The 14,295-nt window shown below is 43.6% G+C and overlaps 1 protein-coding gene across 1 annotated transcript in view; it reads left to right on the top strand.

Moving 5' to 3' along the window:
- The window catches only part of znf76 (zinc finger protein 76), a 73,096-nt gene that overhangs the window by 8,093 nt on the left and 50,708 nt on the right, over positions 1-14,295 (top strand). The window lies entirely within an intron of this gene.

A 14,295-nucleotide genomic window follows, 5' to 3' on the forward strand; every position in this document is an offset into this window, starting at 1 on the left:
CACAACATTAGTAACGTCAGCTAGCGAGCTAACATTGAACATTTGTTCAATTTAGTTAAAGAGAGCTTAGTTACAATGTGCTGTAAATGTCATCTTGTACTCTTTTTACTACTTTTTTTTCTTACCATATTATTACTATCCAAAATATATCATGATATGAAATTCAGGCCGTATCATCCACCCCTACCTTGTCATACTGTATATAGATCAGTAAAAACTGATTCTGATCATGTCGTGCACTAGCCCCTTTCGTGACTGTGATGCACCGAGTGACTCCACACTCACTTGCTCCTCAATAGGAAACCAATGTATGTTGACCATGAAGGACTGGTTCTGCCCGAACCGTTCGTTATACAAGTATCACAGAGAAATTTCAAAGGTACTCACAGTTGCACAAGGGTGTCGGACAAAAATACGGGATGGTTTGAAAGCTCGGCGTTGCTAATAAACATTTTAAAGAACTTTTATAAACTGGTCAACACTGCTCAAAATGGCATTATTTCCAGCGTTGGCTGCCTGGTGCGGATCATGCACCCAACGCCGGAAATAATGCAGTGTTGACCAGTTTATAAAATATATTTAAAATGTTTATTAGCAACGCCGAGCTTTCAAACTATCCCGTATTTTTGTCCGAAACCCTCGTGCAACTGTGAGTACCTTTGAAATTTCTCTGATACGGTTCGGGCAGAACGTACGGTTATGTATATAACCATAGTTATATGAGTATAGTGACGCTCAGCATCATAGTGGCAATACTCTTCACTTCAGTACTTGCACTGAATAAATTCTCACAATGTACCTTTACATACCATCATCTGTCTGGCCACACCCCCATCCGCTACCTACATAAGCAGGGGTGTGGCCATACCATCATATCCTTCCCAATCTTTCACCACAAGGCAAGATCAAGGGGTCCTCAGTGAGTCCTGACGCTGAGCGTCACTATACTCATATAACTATGGTTATATACATAACCGTACGTTATATTTCGTATAGCTCTGCTCAGCGTCATAGTGGCAACTCAGGAGCTGAGCAGAGCTGAGCTCGACAAATGTACCCGCTGAGGCCCCCCACAACCATCAGAACCGGGGAGGACCCGAGCCCCCCCGAACCCCCCTAGCGGAGGACGGGAAGGAGTCGGATCCGACTGCGCGAAGAGGAGCTTCAAGCAACTCAACGCACAGGGTGAGCAGACCGTGGGGCGTACCCACGACTATACAACGCACAACCCGCATGCCACTAGGGAACGAACGGAAGGAACAAACCCCTGTTACCACCCCTAATATCACGGGATCAAGAGAAAAGCCATAGCAGCGGAGCGCGAAGGAGGACCCAGACCCAGAAGGGACTGGCCCCCCCCGGAAAAAGGGGGCCTGGAGAGGCCAATGACGCCACAGCATCGAGACCTCACCAGGCGGTCACTAGTGACACCGCCCCCCACATCGCCAGCGTATTCGGACAGGGCCCATCCAAGAGCAGGCCCTTCCCCCCTATAGCATGCCGCCTAGCTCACTGAACTTGGTATACTCAGGCAGTCACCCATCCAAGTACAACCCAGGCCTGAACCTATCATCATCATTAGGTGGCTTCTTCGTTCCGAAGGTTGCCTATCACTCTCCAACCCATTCTGTCCCCACTTCTTCTCTCCAACTCCGTGACTCCGCCTCTCACTCCGCTCCAATCACAGATGTCGTCTACCCAGCCTCTTCTTGGTCTTCCACTTCCTCTCTTTCCATCCACCTTCCCCATCACCACCTTCTTGAACATCTCCCCGCTGGATCCTCTCAGAACATGCCCGCACAACTCCATCTTTCTCTTTTTCAACCTCTCCAGCAGCTGTCCTCCTTGCATATCCGCTCTTCTCAGTACCTCCTCATTCTTGATCTTATCCTTCCATGTTATCTTCAGCATCTTCCTCAGCGTCCACATTTCAAAAGAGTATCATCCTCTTTGCCTCTTCATTCAGCGTCCATGCTTCTGCTCCGTATGAAAAGACTGACATAACATACGTATCCAAAATCCTGGGCCCTCATTTATCAATTTTCCTCAGAAAATGTTCTATTTCCACACGTAAGCACAGAATTTAGAATGTGTGCACGCAGGGTACAAAATAGTCACACGCCCACCGCCACAGGCTGGTAGATTTAATGTTTGGCCGTCATAAATTAAGGCCTGGGCGCCATCTGGCGGCCAACAAAATCCACTGCATGCGTCGGCATTAATATGATATGAGTAGCCTCCAGCTGGAGGGAGAAATGTCGTGGGAGCGGGCGAAAGTTGCCCAATCTGGAACAATCTCCGGGGCTGCAGCTGGCCCCTATTGGATGCGGGCGTGGTGAGTTGAAACGAAAGTGAAACTGTGTGTGTGTGTGTGTCACGTCTCACGTGTCCGTTCTAATGTTTACAAACAATGAACCTTTAAATGTAAATGAGATGCGCTCTGCTCACGAGATCAAGTTTGTAACATGAGACGCACACGAGGTCTGTCTTCATCCGTTCTTTAGCCTACAAAAAAACCTGCAATCGTGTTTTTGATTGTGCTCTGATATTTAATTTTGCATTTGATTTGACCAAATATGTGGAGGCATATTTTGTACCCTGGTTATTTCGCGTTTGTAACGTCATAACATCAGTGGAGGCTGCTGACTGATTAATAATAAGCTCTCTTTATTTCGCGGAGCATAATGTGATTTCGCGTTTGTAACGTCATAACATCAGTGGAGGCTGCTGACTGATTAATAATAAGCTCTCTTTATTTCGCGGAGCATAATGTGATTTCGCGTTTGTAACGTCATAACATCAGTGGAGGCTGCTGCTGACTGATTAATAATAAGCTCTCTTTATTTCGCGGAGCATAATGTGATTTCGCGTTTGTAACGTCATAACATCAGTGGAGGCTGCTGCTGACTGATTAATAATAAGTAGGGCTGTCAGTTTATCGCGTTAATTAGATTAATTAATTACACAGCAAATTATCGCGTTATGAAAATTAACTCAAAATTAATTACAAAATTTTTTTTTTTTTTTTTTTTTTTATATAATTTTTTTTTTGTATCTCATTCATTCCATAAGAATGTAGAATACACATTTACAGATGTTTTTTAATATGGTCCATTTGCATGTTCTTGGTATCTGATTCTAGGGACATCTATGAATCTCAGGGAATGTATTCCCAGTGTCAGAAATACTGTGGGCTAGATCCACAAAGAATGAATTGCACAGTGCAAGTTGCACCCTTACTTACAATTCATTATGAATTGAAAATGGGGGACCCTGATGTAAACAAGACGAAAGTCTTTCTCTGATCTGCATCCCCTTAACAATTGTGTGTATTGAGCCGTACTGTATTGTACCCATTCTGCAATCTGTTAATAACATTTTCATTCAATCACTCAATCTGCGCTGTGATTGATTGAATGAAAATTTTATTTTGAGTAAATTGTAATGAACCAAATGAGAATATCAATATTTTTTTGTTATCTTTGACTGTGAATAACACCATGCTCAAATTGACCAGACCTGAAAAATCTAAGCAAATTAATAGATGGAAGATGATCAAACAGAAGGTTTTGTAGATACAGTACTGAATTCTGCCATCCGGACACATGCAATTTGAAATATGATTATAGAATATAGAATATCAGGCATAAAATGGTTATGCGATTAAAATGCGATTAATTAGATTAATTAATTACAAATCCTGTAATTAATTAGATTAATTTTTTTAATCGCCTGACAGCACTAATAATAAGCTCTCTTTATTTCGCGGAGCATAATGTATAATGTTATTTCGCGTTTGTAACGTCATAACATCAGTGGAGGCTGCTGACTGATTAACTCGTAACGTCATAAACCAACTACCAGATTCACTCGTCACTGTACATCAGTGGAGGCTGCGTAACTGACTAACTGATTAACTAGAAACTGCACATTGAGGGGGTTTGAATCACGCTACATCAGTGGAGGCTGCTGACCAGATTATTATTATATTATATTAGGGGTGGACGGTATTATTATTATTATCTATTATTATATTATTATTCCATACAAGGCTGGATGCATTACAGACTCCGCTAACATCCCTTGTTGCCTTGTAGGTGGCAAGTATGGATTTGTTTATCTTGTTTGAAGTTGTTTTAATATGTTCTTTAATTCTTTTGCTTCCATATTGTAAATAAATTCGCAATAAATTATTTGCATTTAAAACTATTAACGCTGACTCATTCCTTCAGTCCACTCAAAATTATGCTAATATTCCTTATGTTGTTTATGATATTAATTGAAAATAGCATACGAGAGTATTATATAGTAATAATAACACATGGCGATATACTAAAAAGCTATTTATAATTTTTGGCTGGTAAAACATCTGGATGGCTGGTCGTTTTTAAAATCTACCAGCCAAATGGCTGGTAAGTCAAAAAGTTAAGTTTGTTCCCTGTGTGCACGCACAAAAAAAACTGGATTTATCACACGTGCGTACACAGGTCCTACGCACACCTGTCATGATAAATATCACCTTGGTCCTACGCCGAGGCTCGTGCACACTTTCACGTATTTGCATACCAAAACCGCCCCGATTAACCATATACGGTAATGGAACACCCCCATGAAATGTGGAAAAATGGACTAAACCGAGGGAAGCGTGTTATGAGACAGGCTGACAGACGTGTACACGTACGGTGATGTCGGATATGATATCTATTAACCATTGCTGCCTGGGCAGCGCAAACACTAATAAAGACCGTGCTGGAATATGACTGCCTTTTTCCGTTTTGTTTGATTAATACCCAGGGATTAAAGTTCTCCTCAATTTTATTCCAAATCGCGACGGATTTTCCGTCAATTTTCTACCTGCTGCATATGATTTCTAGAGGCATACAATCTATTTTGATGTCAGTATTGGGTAGCCTATATAAACAATAATACGAGAGCATATACAAGAACAATGAATCTCACTGCCATGTATGATGTAGCCTGCCTATGTGATCAATACAAACTGAATTCCATCATGTTTGTGTGCGGGAGCTCACAAGGCTGTTGTCACAATGGGTGGTACAGTAATAACAGTCTACTCAATATCACGATGGACCATGCCATGTAGCCTATGTTCTATTATGACATGATCTGTGACGACAAATGTTCTAGAATGTTTGATTATGACAGCATGCCTATGATCAATAAAAACGCGAACTTGAATCCCATCATCATATTTACATAGTCTGTCCACTATCTTTATTACTTTGTTATTCCCCCCCCCCATCTATGTAAAGCGACCTTGCATGGGTCTCTTGAAAGGCGCTATGTAAAATGAAGCTATTATTATTGTTGTTGTTATTAGTATTATCATGTCTGTGTGCTGAGCTCAGTGAAGTTTCAACGGAGCGAGGTAATCTATTCTAATCAACAAATTGAAGTAGAAAGCATTCCGTTGTGGCCAATCTTATTTGGAAACATGACACGTCGCTTTAGCCTATATTCTCAAATTGCATTTAATGGCTGAATGAATGAAAACTTTATTTAACAGATTGCAGAATGGGTACAATACAGTACGGCTCAATACACACAATTGTTAAGGGGATGCAGACCAGAGAAAGACTTTTGTCTTGTTTACATCAGGGTCCCCCAACTCGAGTCCTCGATATCCTCGCGGACGGATCAGTATACCTTTATATCATATCATATTCATATTCATATCATAGTTTACTCTATCAGCCTACCAGCATGTAATACGTTCTTTGTTAGAACTCAACTCGTTATTATTTTGCGCATAGATTGCAGAAATACGGGGACGTTTTGATTTAGGCTTTGACACAGAATACAAGTCATGATATCACCCACACAATATATGCTCTGTGTCCAGAGCATGTATGCTTTTCATTCATTTAAGACACATTTATTGCAAGGGTTTTGTATACACATACACTCAACAAATAACCTCTGTCTGTTCTCGTTGCAATGCGTTTATATCGTGGGTGTTCATATGACTTGTATTCTGCTTACAGCTTCGGGGTTCCACTTATTACGTTTAACAATGGCAAAGCCTTTTAAATATAATCAAAACGTTCCCGTATTTCTGCAATATATGCGCAAAATAATAACGGGTTGAGTTACGCGGAGCGCAGTCAGTGCTTATTTCCGCGTTGTAAAAATATTCTACCACCGGGCGCCAACTACGCATGGTCCGACCTGTGCTTAAATATACGCACAAAGTCAAGCACAAGTTCAAATAGATAAATCCCACACTTTGCTTAGGAATGGTCGTACGCACGGCTTAAGCACATATCTGTGCGTACGTCAGGTTGATACATGAGGGCCCTGGTCTTCGTTTTCCAACTTATGTTTCTTCTCAATAATTCCTTATGGTTCCAGAATGCGCCCTTTGCAATTCCGGTTCTTCTCTTAATGTCCATGTTAGCTCTTCCACCTTCACTGATCCAGCTTCCAAGGTACATGTACTCCTTCACTTGTTCAAGTTTTTCTCCATCCACCTGTATTTTACAAACAGTTCCTGGTGTTTTTTCAATGATCATTACTTTAGTTTTCTTTGTGTTTAGCGACATTCCATAGTTTTTGCATTCGACATTCATCTTATTCATCATGTCCTGTAGATCTTCTTGACAGTTACAGACTATAGCAGTGTCATCCGCGTATCTTATGTTGGTGATGTTCGCTTCGCCAAGTTTTACTCCTTTCCCTCCTCTCAGACCTTTTTTCATCAGTGATTCACTGTACATATTAAAGAGTACAGGGGACAAGATGCATCCTTGTCTTACACCCTTCTCCACCGGGAAGTCTCTTGATTTCTCCTTTCCTATTCTAACATTAGCCTTCTGCCTCCAGTATAAGTTGGCAATTATTCTTCGTTCAGAAACTGGTATTTTGAATTCTTCCATTGTTCTCATCAATGTTGTATGTTCAACTCTGTCGAAGGCCTTCGTGAAATCGATGAAGCAAATATACAGCAAATATACAGCCCCCGAAATCGAGATCGGGCGTGTTCAGGTTGGCATGGCTGTAAGCTCGAAGCACTCAAGAGGCTACACCCACAGCGGGAGCAGGCAGCGCACCGGGGAGACGACCCCCAGAAAAGGTCGATCCCTCAATCCAGGCAACAGGCACTTGACCTGAGCCTGGAGCACTGCGGACTAGACAGGCGCCAAAGGGGTCTGCTGAACAGCACCCCGGCGGAAGGGGCGTATGCTGGCATTGTTGTGCACCATGTCACAGCCTCCACAAAGAAACCCAGACTCTCTAGAGGGGTCGAGGCAGAGAAGGCCGACACGATTGGCAGACGTCATGAAACGTGCGGGGGCACACTCAAGCAGCCTACACAGAGAGTTGACTCTGCTCCAACACACCAGGGAACCAACCACCCCCTTGGTTCAAACATGAGGTGGTTGTTCCAAAAAAACTCAAACACAACTGCGGGTATACACTGGCTATACCGCAGTACAAGTGTTTCAGTTTCAAAAAGGGGTTATCCCAGGCCTACGGGTCGGCGAAAACAATTTCGGACCGGGCCCGGCGGACCGGGACGTACACAGGGATGCCAGAGGAGTTCCAAAAGAACCACCACAACAGCCCCCTCCCAGCCATGCGTAAGCAGGAGAAGAGAGCGGCGAAAAGAATGGAGAAGGACCAGGCCCCCTTAGCGCAGCGCAAGGTACAACACAACATGGACCAAGCAACAGTGAGGGGTAATACGTAGTAACACAACCACGAACATCTCCATAACGTCAAACCCTGTAACACCCGGACCGACCTGGCATTTTCCCCCTGAAAAAAGCACAAGTCCCTCAGGGTACCAGAACAGCAGATCTGCGTCCCCGGCGGACAACGGGTTAACTGACCTGGACCGGCGTGACCAGAATCAGTCCCGTGCCCTAATCACGCCGACATCCCCAACACTAGGAGGGGGGTAGGTACGCGTGTCGATCCAAAACATTATAGAGGGCGCCACCCAGACGGTCCCCTTTGTACCGCGCTCGGTGGCCCACCCCAAGGGCGTGAGACCCCTCTACCTATGCTTTGATCTATTCTGTTAACATCCCCCAGATATGAACGAGAATTCGTTGAGACAACACTGGCGCTCGGAAGAGACAAACTCCATGCGTGATTCCTATCAGAAGCACCCAGGGCCAGCACTATGTACATGTCGAGACCCAAAACACATCAATGGATAGTCTAACAAGACACCAGATACCGTTCCTCCAAGCCGCCTGGGAGAACGACAAGAAGCAGTTTTTTCACAGAAAAAAATACGGACATGGGTCCCATACGACGCGGCTGAGGGAAAACAACACCCCGTCAACCATGCTCCATAAAAGAGGGGACGGAGAGCGACGTACCCTATGACGGGGGGAAAAACCATGACTCAACAGACCATTACCGGCGAGGAGTCAGGGAACTCCCTAAACAATAGCGCGTCAACCTGCTCCATAAAGGAGAGGACGGGGACCCCCAGAGAGACTTCCCACGTGAGCAATAGATTGAAAAGACATATTGCAACATTGAGCTATGTAACAATTGGATTAGGACTCTCCGAGGAGGAGGCTCTGGAACTCTGAGGAGGCTCCCTCACTGAGAGGGAGACTCTGAACTCACGAGGAGGCTCTGAACTCCCTGAGGAGAAGACTCTGAAACACCCTGAGGAGGAGGCTCTGACCCAATACACATACTACCAGTAGGGAGCAGAGCAGAAGAACGAACGTCTTTACTGCGTTGCATCACCCACCAAGCTCAATACACATATAACAGAGCAGAACTTCTTTTTAAGTTCTACTCACCTTGACAATCTGAGGAGGAGGCTCTGAAACTCTGAGGAGGCTCCCTCACTGGGAGGGAGGGTCTGAACTCACAGGAGGCTCTGAAACTCCCTGAGGAGGAGGCTCTGAACTCCCTGAGGAGGAGGCTCTGAAACTCCCTGTAACAGAGGTCCATAACATGGAGCCTGAACAACCCACGGAAGTCTTACCAATAGAAACGCGCCCAGTGACATACTCTATGGCGGGGGAATTTCCGTGGTCCACCGCCCAATATGGCGTGGGACCAGGAAACTCCCCCCCCTACCCTGTAACGCGCTGATCCAGCAACATGACAGGAAGCCCGAAGGACAGGGGGTTTTAACCCCTGACCAATCAGAAAAAGGGGAGGAAGGTTTTACCAGTTCAACCCTTTATGACCCCTCACCCCTGATACGATGTAATGACAAAGTAGAGCTATGACACCAGTCATAGCATGCTACCTGAAGCGTTTAACAGCTTCACATAGACTCATGTGCGAAACCTGCCGTCTGAATTTTACAAAGAAAAACACAGACCCAGAGAGGGCCCCTTTAAGAGCCCCGGTACCAGAGCTTACACATGTGACTTCTGTAGGCCAACAGCTAACCCAGTTGTGGATCTTAACGACACACACAACCCTCCATCACAACAAAAAAGGCAAAAGTACACTCTCACTACCGTAAGAGGAACGCCGTTTTTCATAACGAGAGAAGACACAAGTCCTCTTGGGATCCCTTGATTGATAAATCTAATCTCACCACTTCCAATGATCAGAAACAGGCCTCTAATGCATTACAGGCTTGGGCCAAGGATACAGGTGTAAATGATCTGTGGCGATTACTCAACCCAACGGCCCGAGAGTACTCTTTTTTTCTCAGCAAGACACAAGACATTTTCTAGAATAGATTATGTTTTTGCTTCCCCTAGACTATTTGATAGCTTTGACGTGGAATTGGGACCCAGTGCACTATCAGATCACAGGTATTTACTCCTAAAGGGCTCATTTAGTAGAATGACATCCCGAGCCCCAAGATGGCGTTTTAACTCGACACTGTTGAAAAACACTGAATTCAATTCACAATTCAACATTAAACTAAATGAATTCCTGCAGATTAATGCGGGTTCGGTACAAGACCCCAGAATGTTATGGAGATCGGTAAAGGGTTTTATTAAGGAAAACATTACTGTCTTTGCCTCCAACCTCCGCAAGAAACGTTAATCCAAATTGGTAGAACTGGAAACGCTTTACTCGTCGTTGTTCTCTTCTTTACAATGCAGCTACTCATGTCGATTGGAGTCTCAAATTAAAGTGTTAAAAAAAGAGATTAACTCCATTTTGAGACAACAATCTGAATTTCAGATATGCAGTACAAGACAACATTATTACTTTCATGGCTCTAAACCGAGTCACCTACTAGCTATGAAGATACGATCCAATGCACAATTTGCTGATATACCCGCTATTAAGGACCAACAAGGGCTTGTTACAGACCCCAAGAAAATCAACGAGACTTTTAGTGCGTTTTACTCTAACCTGTACAAGTCAGAAGTGGTATTCGATCATAATAAACTGGATACATTTCTTGATCAAATTAACCTACCTAAACTTTCAGAGGAAGACGCTAAACAGTTAGATGCACCTATTACACTAGAGGAACTTAGGGAGGCTATATCTGAATTGCAAAGTGGTAAGGCCCCTGGATGGGATGGTATCCCACCAGAACTGTACCTCTCATGTTGGGATGTAATTGGACCCCTATTACTTGACATGATTTATACTCAATCAAAGAGGGGAACTTCTCCAGGGACGTTAATATGGCACTCATATCTGTCCTCCTTAAAAAAGACAAAGACCCCACCGAATGTGATAGTTATAGACCCTTAAGCCTCCTCGGAACCGATATTAAGCTGTACTCTAAGGTACTAGCCATCAGACTTCAAAAGCATATGACATCTTTAGTTCATCCTGATCAGACAGGCTTCATAAGAGGCCGCCTGATCACGGATAATATTAGACGGTTACTGCATGTGATAGACGCCAGCAAGGAGGCTGTACCTCCTGTAGCTGTATTATCCTTGGATGCGATGAAGGCCTTTGATAGGCTGGAATGGTCTTATTTATGGGCAGTACTTGGAAGGATGGGGTTAGGAGACGGATTCATTAATATGATCAAAGTACTATACACAGATCCGTCGGCCATGATTATAACAGGGAAATTCACCTCCCCAAACGTCCCTGTGTCGCGTTCGTTCAGACAGGGTTGTCCTCTTAGTCCCGGACTGTTTGCTCTCTAGAACCTTTGGCACAGTATATAAGACAATCCCAATCCATAGAGCCGATTTCAATTAAGGGCACACAGCATCATAACAGTTTATATGCGGACGACGATGTAATAATGTTCATGCAAAACCCTACCACCTCACTACCTCATCTTCTCAAGGTAATAGATGATTTTGGCAATCTATCGGGATTTAAGATAAACTGGCCAAAATCGGCCTTCCTTCCACTTAATGTGACTACCTCACTCCCAGTAAATATACCAATGGTAGAACACTTTAGATGTCTTGGAGTTGAAATATTCCCCACTATATGCCAAACGGTGAAGTATAATTATACCGGAGTCCTAGATAGGATCACAAACGACTTCGGCAGGTGGTCAAAATTAAAAAACTCAGTGCATAAACTTTAGAATAGAATAAACTTTTTCAGCTCGATGTTGCCGTTACCCCCCCCCCCCCCCCCCCCCCCCCTGTTGGTTACTGGCAAAAATTACACTCTGCCGCATATAAATTTATTTGGAACAACAAACCTCCACGAATAAAAAGATCCACTGCACAGAGAAATAAAGGCGACGGGGGTTTAGCATTTCCAGACTTCAGCTACTATTTTAAAGCGTTCTCTTTAAGACCACTGATCACCTGGTTTGATTATCAAGCATCTGTATCCTGGAGACCATTCGAGGAGAACATAGTGGCACCACATAGACTGCAGGATATAGTATACACCAACTTATCAATTAAGCAATGCAACTTGAAATTTGGCCCTCTTATTACACATGTGATCCGGATATGGCATGACACACAGAAAAAATTTACTAACCAACATAAATGGCATTGATGGCATGATGTCATTCTCCCCTATTTAATAACAATTCACTCCTTATTGCACAACAACAGATCAGATTTACCAAATGGGAAAAGAAGGGCATACATACATTGGGGGATGTCTTCAACAACCGGGGTTTTTGCAGCTATAAAGATATATCTAACAAATTTAACCTCGCCAACTTTTTATTTCTATCTACAATTAAGAGCAGCTTTAAGGGCTCATGGAGTCCCATTAAAGGTGCCACTTGAGCACCATAGATATCACAAATTCTTTTATGAAAAGGAGACATCGAGAGGCTTCGTCTCTGACTTTTATCGTCACTTACTTACGTCCTCATATGATGTCCTTCCTCTAGACTTAATCTGGAGGAAGGATATACCAAACTTGGAAGTAGATTTTGATTGGGATGAAGTTTGGGCAAACGTACGGCTGTCATCACGCAACCCGGATCATCAACAGATTCATCTTAATTGTATTCATAGGACTTACTTAACTCCTAGACGTTTGCACCTAATGGGGCTCAAACAAGACCCTCGATGCTCCTTATGTTTAAACGGTGATATGGGTACATTTATGCATATGTATTGTGAATGCCCTCCTGTTAAGATATTCTGGGAAGAAGTAACCACGCAATTATCAGAATTTTTATTTTTGACCATACCTGTACTGCCTTCTGTATTGTTGTTGAATGATGTGTCTCAGTTAGCAGCCTCTATACAGGTAAAGAGACTAATTTTGTCCGGTCTTGCGGCTGCTAAAAAGCTGATAGCATCACGCTGGATTCAACCGGATAAAATGTGCCGGAAGGTATGGGTTCTTACCTATCTCGATGTGATTTATCTAGAGATATCTACCGCACAAATTTTATGTGTTAATGAAGCCAGCATAGCAACCTGGTTAGATGTGATGGAGAGGATAAAGGATAGCATATGAATTTGTAATTCCTGGTGTTAAACGGAATAATGGATGGATAGTCCAAGAGGGGGTCCTGAGGGGGGGGGGGGGGAGCAAGCAAGAGCATATGTATTGTATTGTATTTATTATGTGTATATCTTTTAATCTACATTTATTTTTATTTAAGTATTGGACTGTCATTATTGTTATTATTATGTCGGTCATAGTCCTGTGATTTATTGTGGATTTCTACTGTTAATGTATTGTGTGTCTAGTTTTATGTTAAAAAAGGGAAAATAAAAAACATTTGTTAAAAAGAAAAAAAAGTCCTCGATTAAGTACTGGCCCACAGGCCTTGCTAAGTCCACATGATAGCGACCAAAACAATCCTTTCCCTAGGAAAAAATCGTTTTCCCAAGCAGGAGCACAACCCCAGCAGAAGTTGAGGGATTACACCGTATCCCCACAAACATAGTGAAACAATATATTGTAAACAAAACATGTTTGAGAGGAGGGGGGGAAGCCCCAGGGAAACCGGGGGGGAATCACCCCTCCCCACCTTACCCTTGATACGACTAGGTTGAACAGGTACTGCCCTGTTAATATGTGAACACGCTACCTGTTTATTGTCATCACAGGCTGAGAGAAGGACTCACCCCTCAATCATATGTCACTAAACATAGCTTTGCAGGGTTATTAACCCAACTAGTTGTGAGCTCAACCACGTTAACTAACGTTACATGAACACACAAGTGCTCATCACAACCAAACCAGTTCATTTTTACTCACGTAAAAAACAACACAGATTTTCTAGGTAGAGAGAAACTATACCAGCGACAAGACAATTCACACACAACACATGTCGTATCCCCAATGTAGTGCAGCAACACACGTTTTGGAAAAAAACATCGTTATTACAAAACATTTAGAAGGGAAGGAAGGAAGAGGCGTTAAGCGTCCAGAAGGACCCTTACCTACACCATGAATGCAGGCTGAGAGGACTGCAAACACTGGTCTCTCCATGTTGACGAAAGTCCTCGCTGGCGGGGCAACACGGTGTAGGGCCGACTAACATCATCTGTCAAAGATGACGTCGTAGTCAGAGTGTTATGGCCTGTTATCCTCACGGCTAATGTTCAACGGTGTAGCATAAGCTAACAGCCAACTAAGGCCGACTGGTAGCAACAAGCTAACGCTCCTGGCCTAGTGAACACAACGAGCCAGCACCGCAGCTAACAGCTAACTGGCTAACAGTTAGCTCACCCAGCTAGCACGCAAGCTAAGCAGCTATCACCGAAACTGCACACGAGAACGCAATAAGTCAACACTTCAGACAGCCGCCGTCTGACTCACCTCCTCATCCTAAGAGAGAAGAGAAAAAGAAATCAACACAGTTTCCAGAACGGTGCAGATATACAGCGGCGTCAGCACACTTCCTTCATAGGCTGCAGCCGACTTGAGCGTGGTGCTTCCGATAATGAAGCACCAAACTCACTTTTCCTCGTG

Source organism: Notolepis coatsorum (assembly GCF_963971535.1).
Source record: "Notolepis coatsorum genome assembly, chromosome: 6".
In the NCBI taxonomy this organism is placed as follows: domain Eukaryota; kingdom Metazoa; phylum Chordata; class Actinopteri; order Aulopiformes; family Paralepididae; genus Notolepis; species Notolepis coatsorum.